Below are 13,389 nucleotides of genomic sequence, written 5' to 3'. Positions count from 1 at the left end.
TCTCCTGCCATTCTTAAATATGATCTCTCTGCTTCAAGTTCATGGCGAATTTGTTAGTCCTGCCTCTTTCACCCTGCCCAGTCATTGGCTGTTGGCTCTTTATGGATTAATAAAAAAAATTGGGACGGTGACCTCAGTGTTTGGACACACAGATTCCCATGTGATTTTGGGAGCTGAATTAAGACAAAATATTAGAGCCAATCCCTGACATCTGGTAATTGATCTCAGGTCATCTGCAAGAGCAGAACATGCTCTTAACTGCTGAGCTATCTCTCTAGCACTGTAAATATAACAGTTTCTTCAGATTATCAAATTAATTAGGAGGAGCACAAAATTATTTGGGAGGCAGAGGCTTTCTTTGGAGCATGATCAGATCTTCAAGGACTGTGAAGGTCAGAGACAGAATCCTTTCCACCAGGATTCTGGGATTTTCTTAGAGTATACTAGTATTTAAATACATTAGTGTTGTATAGTTGCTGGAATGGAATTATGGCACAGACCAATGAGTCCCTTGTAATCACCCACAGACCTTAGTTTTGATACCACCTTGTATCAAATGTTGGAGGAACGTCCATTGATTTGGGAGATATGCCTGGTCATCAGGATGAGACCACGTAGGCCTGGGAGCATCAGAGGCTTCTCAGGTTGTGTTCTTCATCAGGTTCTTTCTTTACAAAGGCTGCAGTGAGAACCTTATCCTTCCTGCCCAGCAGCCCAGGGTTTATCTCATCAGTGCCCTATCCAGAACTTAAGTTCTTGGCCTCTCTCCTCCCTCCTACTCTTTGTTCTTGGGCAGGATTTTCTATTTGTAATCCTTCCCTCTCCAAAGTGAACAGAGACCCTCTCTAACTTTTGAGGGTGTTAGAGTTAATGATCAAATTTAGAGGTGAGGCAGAGAGCGTGAATGTTTCACAAACTGTGGGAGCTGTGGGCTTCCTTTGAACCCTTTCCTGAACCCATAGAAGAAGCTGAGCCTCTATGTTCACTTTTGAATCAATTCGATTCAAACAGGCAAATCTTTTTTTGTGATTTTGCCACTGAGTTAGAGAAGAGACATATTTGCCCTTTAGGCATAGGTGACCCAGTGACTAAAGTGGCCTAAGACTGCAACTTATGCCACATGCCCATGAATCATCAGTCTGGTAGTGATGTCATCTTGATAGAAAAACAGGATTAGAAATACTGCAGCTTTTCACAGTGATTTAAAAAATGGGTTTATGTTCTACCAGGCACTTGGAACTTATAGTCCTGTCATCTTATTAGTATTTGTGCCTGAGGCCAAAGCAGGCATGATGTAAATGGGAAATACAGAGGGCATGGTTTTAAATGTAAAGATTTGCTCCTCACCAAAACAAAAATAACTGTCTACAAAACCAGAGTTTTATGAAGAATTTAAATTTATCTGACTTCACAAAACCATGACTTGTGTCAATGTTCAGCTTATTTGGCAACCAATGTGAGCTCTGTCCCCTTCCCTGACTACAGGGACATCTTGGCATAAGAATTTGTATGTATAAACTCAGTTTCTCTGACAGCAGGAAGTGCCACCTGCTGCCTTCAAGGAAAGACGTTTCCAGAAATACTAAGACAGATGTTTAACTAGATTGGCCATTAAAACTTTAAAATTGTCCAGTAATTTTCTTTGCGTGTCAGAATGTAGGACATTTGGGGAGAGGCATCCTTCTAAAATTGAAGTATTCAGCCCCAGTTAGTCTGTAATCATAATCCTTCACTGATGAGACGGGAGGTCTAGGTTGGAGGTTTGTAAGTGCCAGCCCACTGTTCTGGAATATTTGTCTTCCTGACCACTGGAATATCTGTCTTTCTGACCACTGGAATACCTGTCTTTCTGACCACTTCCAGATAGTAGAGCAAATGTTAAAAGCATCTAACTTATGCAGAAGCTTTTATGGAAATGAATATTTCAAACAAGTGTGTCTTTAAGAATCCAAGAGTTGATGCATGCCAATAATATTAGCTTTAATTATATTTAGACCCTTTCGAATAAAGCCATGCAATAGATAAGTGAGGTCTGCTTTTATTTCCATCCCTCATACTCGCTCCCACCCTTTCTGTGAAGAATGACTCACAGATCAGTATTGGCCCAGATAGCAAGAAAAGGAATCAAGGAAAGCATACAAGGAAAATGGGGTCTCCTCTCTGCTCTGTACACTCGCACAAAGGTCTCCCCTAGATGCTGAAATTGGTCAGGATGCCAACTTCTCTCTCTTTGGCAAATAATTACCTTTCTACTCATTCTCTCCCTTTCTCATTTCTCATTCTCAGTGATCAAGAGAAGCTAGATGTTAGCACTATTGAAGGCTGAGGTCATTTCACAGTGCATACTAATTTGCCCTGGTGTGTCTGTAAAGTGTTTTCAGATCTCAAGCATTTTGTCTCTGGATGTTTAGAAAACACCATTTATAACCCAAGTTGTCACTCCTGTGGCAGACTCCTTCTAGAAGTGATAATGAACCTGGCCATGTTTGTACAAAAGGATAAAGTCTCAATAAGTCACAGCTTTCCTCTGGCAGGCCATTATCTATCAAGGCAGGCTGCACTACCTGGGTGAGAACAAAAGCATGCTTTACAGATGTCTGATATCCAACTGCAGAGTCCTCCTCATCGCCCCCTCTCCCTGCAACCCCAGAATGAATAAATTGTCAGAGGAAATTATGCAGATAACTTTCATGCAGCTACACTGATAACAAATTAACACTCAGAGTAGCTGTGTGCATTCATTGTACAATACAAGTCAATGTGCCCGATTGCAGCTTAATATCCTTTGGGGTAACAATGATTTACATCACTGTGCAGAGACACCAGGGAAGCCCTTCTCACCATCTGGAAACCAACACCTTTGTTTCTCTATTTCCAGTCTCCACTCTTTGTGCTGAGGCTGCGGTCCTGGTGTCTCACAGCTGGATATAACATCATCACTGCTGAGGGGGATGGAATGATTCTTTACGTATTACATGTAGTTTTTGTGGGGTTGTTAGAGGTGGATGGAAGAACTACCAGCCTCAGAAAGCTATGATGATACAGAGAGTAGCATACAGGGCCAACTTGCTCATTTTTTAAAGAGGAGTTTACAGGTGATCCAGTCAAATAACAGGTTTATTAAATTTTAGTATTCCCATCATCTAATTGAACATGTTTGCAAATCATCTAATTTGATTTCTACATAACTATAATCCCAAGAAGTTAGTTTTTCTAGCTATGTCTTCATTATTTTAGTTTCATGTGCAAATCAAATTGACAGCTACATTGATAGTTGTAAACACAACTTGACTAAGGAGCTTGTATTTTTTTCAGACACCATATTCATGAATTTGCAATCATCTCTCAGCTAGAAAATTGCATGTATACAATACCAAATGGTACTATATACAGTTGTTAGCAGCTTAAAGCCTACTGCCTGTGCCTTATGGGTCTATGATGCTGGATAGCAGTGAAGTTACTGGCCTGGGATGTAGCTCAGCTATAAAGTATCTGTTTTACCATGTCAGGGCCCTTGACTCTCTTACCAGCATTGAGAAAAGAAAAGGAAAAGTGAAGGAGGCAAGGGTATTTAAGCTGTGGTTTCTTTGTTTTTCTTTTCTTTTCACCCCCTCTTCTTTTTTCTCATTTTCTCCCTCCTCCTCTTCCTCCTCCTCTTCTTTGTCCTCTTCACCCTCTTCCTCTTTTATGATTCTCAATGTACTTGAGATATCTCATAACAGAAAATGTTATTTGGGGCAATTCGATTGACATTAACTAATTTGGAAAGGATAAAAGGATTTTGTTTTTATTTTTGGCTTTTAATTTTCTGGAATTTGGGGCTTGACGAGAAAAAGTCATCAAAGCTTGGCACATAGCTATTGAATTATCATATTAAGTTAAACACAACTGTATATTAAGAAGGTACAAAAAAAGAGAAGAGACAGAACATACAGCAGAGAGGTCACAGCTGAAGGTGTTGATCTAATTGTTGGAAGATGACCTATGGAGATCTCTTCTTCCCAAGGAGGGATTTCTGGATCAAGGATAGGCTGGATAATAAACAATACATGAGGATTTAGTAACTTAGTGTAATAAATACAGAATGCAGGATAATTCGGCTAAGTTGGTTATATTATCAAACAGTAATTATAGGATTCCTAACTAAGATAAAGAGTACTAAAAACATCTTCACAAAATTAAAAAAGAAAAAAAAATCATCCAGTCTACATGTATGCCTTTATTTCCTCGTTACATGTGATTTTACTTGGTCATTCAAGCAAAGTAAACTAAACTGTGTTGGCCTAGTGATTGAGTCGCCACCTTTGTCAAGGACAACCCTAGGCTTAGAGAGAGGTTCTTGGGAGTATTTGGGAGCTTCAAAAGAAATGACTTGAAGTCAATTCTGGGTACAAGCTGACAGCTCTGTATTCTATGTGAGATGACTCTTCACATAGCTTTTGGCTAGAGACAACTCTGTCTAAGGTAGCTTCCTGTTAGAGGCAGCTCTCTCATACTAGGAAAATTTCTAAAAGATCCCATGGGTTTTCCAACCAAAGTCAGGAAAGTTGCTAGAAAAAAAAATCTTGGGTTTTCCAGCCAAAGTCAGACAACCCACTGGACAAATTTCAAAAAGAAAAGCTGTAAAGGAGCTATGTTAGCTTTCTGAGTAATTTGTGGGTTTTCCAACCAAGGTCAGAAATCCTGTTAGAAAAAGATCAGCGTTCGCTCTCCAGGCAGTAGTCTTCCTTGGGTAGCTCTCTCTTGCAGACCAAAGCCCAACCTTTTGTTTATGTATCAATACAGTCATTTACTCCAGGTTCTCTCTTGATTACCTCAAGAATCAGCATTTTATGACGTTAGCCCCTTGATTCTTAGGAAAAGACTGCAAGTATCTTTTTTTTCAATATTGCAAATGAATTCAGAGATCTGTCAGCCTTTGTAAGTGCAAACAATAAGCTAGCTGAGTGGGATCTCACTCTGAGATCACCATTCCCGTCACCTAGGACCTAAACTTGCTCTGTCTTAGGCTGACCTTGATCTCAGAAATCTGCCTGCACAACAATGAACTTAGCTGGGTGGGATCTTGCCTCACTCCCCAAATCTTTATCTCCTTCCTTGATATCTTTCTGATAAGATGGCTCATTAGTGTAATTGTGTCAATTGTTTTAGGTCTGTGAAGCCCCTCATACAATTTCTATTGCATCCTTATATTTGGCATAGTTGAGAAATCCTGTTTATATAGTTTTAAACTCATGCTTTCAGAGTTCTTTCTTACAGCCTTTAGGGCTGTCCTGAAGGTCACAGCATTTGCCATTTTTGCTGAGGAACACTGGAATATCACACCCTCACCTTCTAGATGTTTGCTGTTTCTAATTATCATGGAGTCATTAACCTTGGCAGAGAGAACGTTTCCTGATAACCTTGGCAGGGAGAACATCTCCCTAAGAAGGAACACAAATTATGTTGTAAATTATGTACATTATTATACAAGCAAGACTCATGCCTAGCAACTGTCAACACTGGTAGAAACCCATACCTTGCTAGCTCTGCTCCATGGGTGAAACTGTGTCACATTGTCCCACCTATAGTAACCATAGAGGACTCAGTACACCCTAAAACAGAGAAACCATTTTTTTAAAGGAGAGTAAACAGATTTATTCAGGGAAATAGAGAAAGTGAGGAAAACTCCCAATGTGCCTGTGTGCATGCACATGTGTATATGTATGTGCATACACATGTATGTAAGTGTGTGCATGGATTCTAAGAAAAATATCACCCAAAAACCAGTTTTTGAAATTTTTTGAAATCCGAACTAGCTTTTCTCCATGTTTCTCTGGGCTTTAACCTTTACTGCCGGACTTTGCTGTAGGGCTGGATGGGAGCAACATGTGTGTTCCAGATTGACTTCCCCAAGTTCTGGATTTCAGTGATCCAGATATCTTTACAGCAACTAAAAGAGAACCCCTGGGGGAACTTCCTTATGTGTTACTGAGTCACCCTTTTACTGTCATTGCAGAATATTTTCAGATTTTTCCAGGTTTGCTTTGAAGGCTGTTTACTGTCCAATGGTTCTTACATATCACCACTAAACATACCCCATCTCATCTATCATTGTTATCATAATGCTCATTAAACTTCTCAGGTTGTCACCAGGCACTTAATAAATCCACCTTCTTGTCTTCACTCGGTGAGCAATCCAGATAAATTTACTAGCTGATCTCCTTGCTTTCTCTGTGCCTCTTTTGAAACCGTCTTTTTTATTCCAGCTGTCTCTAACCTCCCCTCTCCTCCATTGAACTGGTGTGCCTCTTCTGACAGCCCTTGAGAATTTATGACCGATTCCTTCCTCTCCAAGTAAAGACAGAATTAGGTTAGGATCTGAGAAGAGGGAAAGTTTTGGTTAAGACTTATAATCTTGTTTAATGCAGTGAGTTATTGCCTGACACACAAAGAAGCATAAATCCCCCCTGCTCTTAACTGATATAACGAACTCTATGAGGTTAAATGAATCATTGGCACTTCTCAATCTGCAATTCAACTGCATGTGCATGAAAAACTGCACATACCTGCCATTCATCATGGTGGCTGACTGCCTGTGTTAGGAAGGCAGATGAACAGTCAGTAGTTAATATTCAAAACCAAACCGAAAGTTATGGTTACCATATCATTCTGTCTGGCTGAGCAACTCTTGATTTAGAATGAAGTAAAAATATACAGTAAGTGAGTTGATCAGGCAGCAGCCACCCACCAAACTTTGATCTTAGTAGTAGGCAGTTAGTGCTAGTCAGAATCGTTAGCTTGGTTTTTTTGTTTGTTTGTTTGTTTTGTTTTGAGATGGGGTTTTCTCAGTCTGGTCTTGAACTTACACTTGATGGCTAAGGGTGGCCATGAACTCTGAGTCCTCTGCACTCAGCTTTCCAATTATTAGGATTATAAGCATATGCTCATCTTGTCTCTTATATGTGTCTATTGTTTTCCTAACTCCTCTGACATGTTGATTCAGTGTAAGCCCATTTGGTAGATAAGTTAGTCTGTTAAGATTGCCCTGAAAAACTAACTGTACAGGCAGCGTTCCTTAAACAGTGTGAGTCAATTTCTCACATTTCTGCAGAACAGGAACCCCAAGTCAAGGTGATCATGTATGGTTTCTTCTGAAATGTCCCCCTTGCTGTCACAGACTCTGCTTTCAATCTGTTCCACTCAGTCACCTATTGGTGCCTATTTGTGTCTTAATCTCTTCTTGCAAGAACCAAGTCACATTTGATTAAGGTCCACTCCAATGACCTCATTCAACCTTAATTAGTTTTGTTGATACTTTATCTCCAAATAGAGTCATATCGCATGGTTCTGGGAGTTAGAACTTCAGTGTATGAGTTTTGAAGGAATACAGTTTAACCCCTCGCAGCAGGTAAGAAAGTCAAGCATCTAAAATCACAGTTTCTGAGCTCCAGAATCTAGGTCTGTGCTCACAGGTACTATTAAATAGTGTATTTAAAATTAAAAATAATGCAAGACACACATTTTTGGCATCTCCAATTAGAATTTTCTCAATGTATTTTAATTTCTGTATACTTGATATTAATGTAATTATTAAGAAATTAGATATTCAGGAGAGCAGACCCTGTACCTTACCTGTACAGCACCAGTAATGTTGGCCCTAGTCAAGGAGGTGTGTCTGCCTCCAGGTGGTGTGTATGCGGGGATGAGGGGTTGGGGGGTTGGGTGGGGGGATGGCGATGGTGGGGAGGGGCATGATGCACTCTCCCTACTCAGCCCTCACCACTTGCAGCATTTGGGAGAGTTGCCCTTGTTCCTTGCTGGCTTCATATCTTCTTTCTTGACTTTCTATATCGACTGTCACAGAGATTTAAATAATTTTTTGTGACTGATAATCATATTTTATGATTAGTGAACAAAACATCTTAATCATTACTCTTAATTATACAGTGATATGTCAGGTGTGAAGGACTGACATGCTTGTCATTGCCTTTTGCTTCTAGATTGAATATCCTATCATGGATACATGTGCACCACATCTATACAACATAGACATATATGCCACACTCATACAAATACCTCCCACACGCCATAATACATAAACTGCAAGACATAGACCCCATGCATACCACCACCATACATATACCACACAAACACAGACGTTGCTTGTGAACACACACACACACACACACACACACACACACACACACACACACACACAGACAGAGCTAATTGAGGCGGCAGCAAGTTTTGTTCATTCAAAGATTTTAGCTAAAAATATAGAGATTTGGACTCTCTTGCTGAAGAGATTACACATTTTGGACACAGAGAAATCGAACTGCAACTGAGCCAGAAGCTTCTTCTCTGTTGGCTAGCTCTTACGTCTGGAAATGGTATGGTTACTGCTGAGGAGAAATTCATTAATGATCTTACTCGGTAGTTGATTCTTCATTGCTACTCTACGAGCCAGCCAGGAGAAATATGGCTAGTTCAAAATAACAAGATTGTTTTGAGGCTATCCAGTGGCTTTTTGGTTGGAACGGAGGCCTGTTTTATAGGAGGAAATGCATGTCCAAAACCTGATCAAAAGTCTATGGGGAGGTCACAGACCCTAGGATAGGAATGTGCTACTGTTAAATGGACATGTAGCCATACTACATTCCGATTATTGATGTTTATGACCAAAACAGAGCTACTATTCGCCTGAGTCACAGAAGCCTCTTTTTATCAGTGGATAACAGTTAACGCAGAGACTTGTGACTGGTCCCTGTGCTTTGAGGAGGTGACTGTTGCATGCCCCTCCCTAAATGGAACATCTGCACTACTCTCCAATGCTCAAGGAAAATCTTAGAAGATGGAGCAGAAAGACTGTGAGAAGCAGAGGACAGGGAGGAATGCTATGAAACACTGTTGTCTGGATGGCACATGGCAGGGCTGGAGAGATGCCTCAGTGGTTAAGAGCACTGACTGTCTTTTCAGGGGTCCTGAGTTCAAATCCCAGCAACCACATGGTGGCTCATAACCATCTGGATGGGACATGGCCATTGCAATCATGAACGTGCAGCCAACCACAGTTACCTGCATACACAAAGCGATAGGTGATTAGTTGAGAAGGAAAATAGGTCTATAAGGAGTGGGAGAGAATAGAGGAGTGTAACGGGGTTGGGGGAGGAATATGGTCAGAATACGTTATATATGTATGAAACTTGTCAAGCCCCCAGATCTTATTAATTACAAAATTTACTAATCGAAAATATAATTATTTCATCATAGTGACTTGACAAATTTTTCATTCTTCAAATCATTGAATATTTCATGACATTTTCTGTTGCCAATAACAAGATTTCCCACACTCTTAAGAAAAAGGGTAATTTTTCTGTAACCATGGTAACAGTTAGTCACCAAAGTGGATTTTAAACCTTCTTAGTTTTCCAGAAACATAATTTTATAGCCTTGGAGGAAGAAGCACTAGTTGTAAGCTTATTTAATCAATTATTAAATTGAAATGGACATCACCTTCTTGCCTTGGAGAGTCAGCCCACGGGATGCTGACTCATCCCAACAGCACATCCACAGCCTCACCTCCAGGGCAGCTGCTCTGGCTTTGTCTTGTTGGTCAGTTTAGCCTATGAAGGCACTAGTCCCTAAATCTGCACTTTTCCATACTCTCTCTGATATCAGTAATCTGTCATTCTCTGAGGTACTGTGCCTATCCAGCATAATTCTTTACCTTTTGCAAGTTAATTTTAGTCAAAGCTTTTTCATATAATATATTTGATTATATTCTCCCCTTTCTCCCAACTCCTCCTAATTCTTTACCACCTCATTTCCCTTCAAGCTTTATGTTCTCTCTCTCTCTCTCTCTCTCTCTCTCTCTCTCTCTCTCTCTCTCTCTCTCCCCCCCCCCCTCCCCCCCTCTCCTTCCCCTCCCTCCTCTCTTTCTCCCCCCTCTCCCCCCCTCCCTCCCCTCTCTCCCCCCCTCTCTCTCTCCTCTCTCTCTCTCTCTCTCTCTCTCTCTCTCTCTCTCTCTCTCTCAACCAAACAAAATGAAACAAAACAAAAAAAATTACCAAATTTATTTAAGGAAGTAGTAAACTTCTTTTCGTTGCCTCTTTAAAGTATTGAAAGGTCTTGCTCTTGGCACTTTATTTCTTCCTAATGACTTACCTAACACTCTTCAGACCCTTCTTTACAACTGTTTTGGAAATCATGTTGAAGAAAGGACTAATCTGTCTCCTTAGATCCTTTAGTCCAGCTGTGTCATGTCTTGATTAGTTTGCAAGCCTTGTGGCAAAGCACAAGACTACGTTGTAACTTCTTTCTTCTGCAAGATAGTGATGCTGGTGGAGGAGATCCTGGGGTTTGAATGAGCAAAGTCCATCCTGGAGCTCATGGATTTGTACACTCAGTACCCAGTTGTGCAATTTGAGGAGGTGGAACTTTGTTGGGTAAGTGGATCACTGTAGATTGGCCTTGAGATTTTTATCCCTGCCCTACTTCCTGTTCTGCCAAGATGTAAAGAGCAGGAAGAGTCCCAGCAGCTTATGCCTACCATCATAAGCTGCGTCCATGGTGGACTCAAATTGTGAGCCCAAATAAACACTTCACGTTGCTTTATGTTAAAGATTGCATCACAGCAACAAGCTAATGCTGCGCTATAGTTGTGTAATTGTAGCTTTCAGTTTCTGCAAAGTGGCATCTAGATGGTCAAAGGACCTCTCCTGGTACAGCAGACTGAAAAAAAAAATCTTAAATAAAAAAGTCAGGACTTCATATCTTTTTCTTTCTTTCTTACTCCTTCATTTTCGTCCTCTTAAAGGACAAGTTCTCACTATGTAGTTCCACCTGGCCAGGAAGTTGCCAGGTAAACTAGGCTGGCTTAAAACACAAGAGCTCTGTCTGCCTTTGCTTCTGCAGTGCTGGCATTAAAGGTGAATGCAGCCATGCCCAGCTCTCCTCATTTATAACACAGCTGCATGTGGGAAAATATTGAGGAATTTCTGAGACCTTCTAGAAACTTCTTGAAATGCAAAGCCCACAGAGGAAAGTAGAAACACTATAGCCAGCACCTGACTGATTCAGAGGGACAAATGCAGAGGGTTAGTAAACAAAACCCCAGATTCCAGGCACAGAGGTCACATCAGAGTTTCTGTCTAAATATAGAGCCTCTGAAATGAGGAAACACAACTTACTGAGAAAGACCTGGACGTGACACTAGGGACAAGTGCTTGTCTGGATCTTGGTTTATAGTGAATCAGAGGAAAAAGGATTTCCTTTTATAATTTCCATTTATAAGCTTTCAACCTTGATGATGGGCATCAAGAACCCCATGCCCATTTCTACAGGAAATCTAGCAGAGTTAATTGGGTTAGTAGTGTAGTATTTGGCTGGCAATAAACACAAATGTTCCCCATGACCATGAGTAGTATTTAAAGAACAAAAGATGTGCACTTAAAGAAAACACAAAAGAAGCTCACTTAAGTAAAACCAAGCCATCTAATACTGAAGTAAGCACCCCAAACAGATTGGACGCAAAGCTAGTAGACACAACAGTGACCCTGAACTGAATGTGACACTATATTGAAAACACAATAAAAACCAAACCAAACAAACAAACAAAAAATGAGAGGAAAACATTCCTGACTATGTTGAAAAAGAACTAAATAGAACTTTCCAGTGTGAAAAATACAGAATTTGAATGACATGGCACCATCACTTTCCAAGATTAAATAAATACATCTTTGTGGGTGAGGGAAGTGGATTGTGGGTAAAAGTGCTTCTTGTACAAGCCTGGGGATGCCAGTTAAATCCCCAGAAGCCAGGGAGAGAGCTCTGCTCAGTGACGTGTCCAAGCCAGCACTCTTGTGCGTGAGACTGAAGGTGGAGACAGGAGAATCGGCTGGACGCTTGCAGGCCAGCTAGTCTAGTGAAGTTGGTTTCACAGTATCAGAAGCAATGAGCGACTGCCTGAAAAACAAAGAGGTGAGACGTCAAATGTTGTCCTCTGACCTGCACATGTGCTTTCTTTCCCACAAAACAAACACATACAAACCATTAACATGTATCATTGCACGTGATAGAATGCCAGATCTCCTGGCGTATGGTTACATGGTAAACAGATTGTTAAAGAGGTCCTCTTCATTCCCTCACTGACTGCTGTGGTCCTACTCCAGGTATCTCTCTATTTTACCAGCAATGCAACAAGTGGCTTCCAATAGTCCGATCTCCCCACAGTTCTCACTTTGATCAAGTCATCACCACCCAAAGCTACTAGAATAATCTATGTAAAATTCAAATATGACTGTTCCAATGCTCTTGGTAATCAAATCTACAGATTTCCCATTGTCTAGAACCTAAGACCCCTGACCCCTGGCTCTCCATGAGGGACTCCGCTTACTTCTCCCACTGCCGTGTTCATCAGCACTTCAGAGTCTTTCTGTTACATATGCCACAGCAAGTTTTGCCTTCGTGCCTCCCTGTCCTCAACACCCGACTGATTCTAAGTTGTTTTTTAAAGGCTGTGATTAGCGATTACTTGTTCCAGGATGCCTTCCCTGGTGTTCCACGAAGTTAGCGACTCTCTGCAGCCTTTCTGTGCACACAGCATACATTCCAGTCACTGTACTTTGTCACTGCATTACAAAACATGTTGGCAAGATGGGTTTCCTCATTATGGCGATCTCTGAGTCCACTGAAGGATTTATGGGGCTAGGATGGCTTAGTAAGTATGTGATGAATTTTGTTCAGTAAGTAAATTATTCTTTTGTGTCTCTTTTACCTAGGAAAAGAAAATTTATTAACTTAATCTTTCCTGAAAATCTAGTTGAGTCTTTGAACACAGGACATTCTTCATGTAACTATAATGTACAAATGTAACTTATCATGTGTTGTTCCATGTGTTATTGTCATGGGTTACTTAATTAGTGATGTTGGGGATTATCCTTGGCAAGCCACCTACTACTGGCTATATCCCCAGCACTCCTTTTATGTTTTGAATTGTGAGACAAAGTCTGACTAGGTTTCCCAAACTAGCCTTGAGTTTGTGATCTCTACCTTGACTTTCCAATCAGTAGAGATGAACAAACCTGCCACCATTCTCTTTTGCTTTGTTTTGTTTTGTTTGTTTTGTTTTCCTGGTAGGACTAGAGAAAGTAATCAAGTGTGGTAGTCGAGGTCTAAGTGACCCTCACCAGTGCCTACTTCCTGTTATTCTCCAGTGTGTTGTCCCCTCCTGCATTAAATAAGGGCAGTATAAAAACAGTGATGTGTGACATATGGGGTATCATTAAAAATCCTTTGCAGTTCAGCCTACTGTTCTTGGATCAGTCCCCTAAGGGGAAACTGGCTGATAGGTCATAAAGACACATACTCAGCACACAGAGAGGTCCATGAGGTGAGATGTGGAAACCT

The 13,389-nt window shown here is 40.8% G+C and overlaps 1 non-coding gene across 1 annotated transcript; it reads right to left on the bottom strand.

Moving 5' to 3' along the window:
- Nucleotides 1-4,565: 4,565 nt before the first annotated feature.
- Nucleotides 4,566-4,625, bottom strand: LOC116897476. The gene has a single exon (XR_004387501.1). It is a non-coding gene; the product is annotated as a U7 small nuclear RNA (small nuclear RNA).
- Between the last annotated feature and the right edge of the window lie 8,764 nt (nucleotides 4,626-13,389).

Source organism: Rattus rattus, chromosome 3 (genome assembly GCF_011064425.1).
Source record: "Rattus rattus isolate New Zealand chromosome 3, Rrattus_CSIRO_v1, whole genome shotgun sequence".
Taxonomy (NCBI): Eukaryota; Metazoa; Chordata; class Mammalia; order Rodentia; family Muridae; genus Rattus; species Rattus rattus.
The sequence above is the reverse complement of the archived record's forward strand: the minus strand, read 5'-3'. Positions and strand labels throughout refer to the sequence as shown.